The sequence below is a fragment of the Hevea brasiliensis genome, chromosome 5, assembly GCF_030052815.1.
Source record: "Hevea brasiliensis isolate MT/VB/25A 57/8 chromosome 5, ASM3005281v1, whole genome shotgun sequence".
Classification (NCBI taxonomy): Eukaryota; Viridiplantae; Streptophyta; class Magnoliopsida; order Malpighiales; family Euphorbiaceae; genus Hevea; species Hevea brasiliensis.
This window is the reverse complement of record NC_079497.1, coordinates 65,310,070-65,311,923: the sequence shown is the minus strand read 5'-3', so window position 1 is coordinate 65,311,923 and position 1,854 is coordinate 65,310,070.

Genomic DNA, 1,854 nt, shown 5'->3' with positions numbered 1-1,854 from the left:
TGTTCAGCAGATAGAGGAAAAGATCAGATTGATCAGAGATCGACTCAAGGCTGCATCAAACCGTCAAAAGTCCTATGTTGATCTGAAGAGAAGAGATATTGAATATGCAGTGGGTGATAAGGTGTTCCTTAAAGTTTCTCCTTGGAAAAAGATTATGAGATTTGGCAGAAAGGTGAAACTAAGTCCTCGTTTCATTGGACCATATGAGGTTCTGGAAAGAGTGGGTCCTTTGGCATATCGGCTAGCATTACCTCCAGAGCTAGAAAGGATACATAGTGTCTTCCATGTGTCCATGTTAAGGAGGTACAGATCTGACCCATCTCATGTACTATCAGTTGAAGAGATTGAGGTAAATCTAGACCTCTCATATGATGAAGAACCCATAGAAATTCTGGCATATGAGGTGAAGCAGTTGAAGAATATACAGATACACCTGGTTAAAGTGCTGTGGAACCATCGTTAAGGCCAGGAAGCTACTTGGGAATGTAAAGAGGATATGAGGAGATAACACCCACAGCTGTTCAGAGACTAATGCCAGGTAAAATTTTGAGACGAAATTTATTTTAAGGGCGGGGGGGGGGGGGGGGGGGGGAATTTTAACACCCCTATGTTTGGTAGTGCGTTCTACTGTTGCGGTGACCAGTGTCTGTCCAGATAGCTAGGATGCCTAGAACTACACTTAAATATTAGTGAGGAGACATAAAATAATGAAATACAAGAAAAACAAAGGAAAAATAATAACAAATAAATGTAACTAAGTTAAACGAGCTGAGAACCCTAGTGATGGGTGACCGCACCGGGAAGTTGCGGCGTGAACCGTCGACCAGCCCTGTAACACCCCAATGTTCAGTAGTGCGTTCTACTGTTCTGGTGACCAGTATTGTCCGGATAGCTAGGATGCCTAGAACTACACTTAGATATGGGTGAGGAGACATAAAATAATGAAATACAAGAAAAGAAAATACAAGAAAAACAAAGGAAAAATAATAGCAATGAAATGTAACCAAGTTAAACAAGCCGAGAATCCAAGAGATGGGTGACCGCACCGGGAAGTTGCGGCGTGGACCATTAACTAGCCCTAGACCACAGGAAACCCTAGAAAATATTTTTGGAACTTAAATAAATGTCTACTGAAGTATAAATACCATTAGAAATATCAAAGAAAAATTAATTAATTAGTACAAAGAAAAACTGGAAAACGATAAAACTCGGTGTTACCGAAAAATCGAGAATGCAACCCGAACAAGGGCATTGTGGTCATTTGACACCCCGAGTTGTCTTTTGACCTAAATGTCCATTAAAAATAAATGATATTACACTTGGAAAATCTCATGAAAAATTAAATTGTGGTATATTATAATAATAGTGCAAGAAATGGGGTATAATTTGAATAACTAAAACTTTAACATATAATATTGTTAATTAAACTAAAGTGGAGCACTAAGGGGTGTTTAAACTCATTAAGGGACATGTGTATGTCCACTAAATGATTCATTTTCTAGTTCATCTTCTTCATGCCGAATTGAGGTCCCAAAGTTCCTCCATGGCCGTCCCACCTTCAAGCTCCCATTTCCCATGATCAAGCCATGATCCTTCAATGCTCCCTTCACTAAAATTGTTCTACACCACTTGGTGAGGTTTTGAAGAGTTTCAAAAGTGATAATTATATATTTTTTATTATTATTTCATTAAACTTTGTATGGATGTTATGGGTAGTTGAATTGTGGAAAGATTTTTGATGTTTGACGAGTTAAGGGAGAGGTACATTTTTGGCAGCCATGAAACTTCAATGAGAGCAGTTTATCCTTGCATGTAAATGGTAGATTAAAGTTTTGATGAAGTGTTTATGTGTGT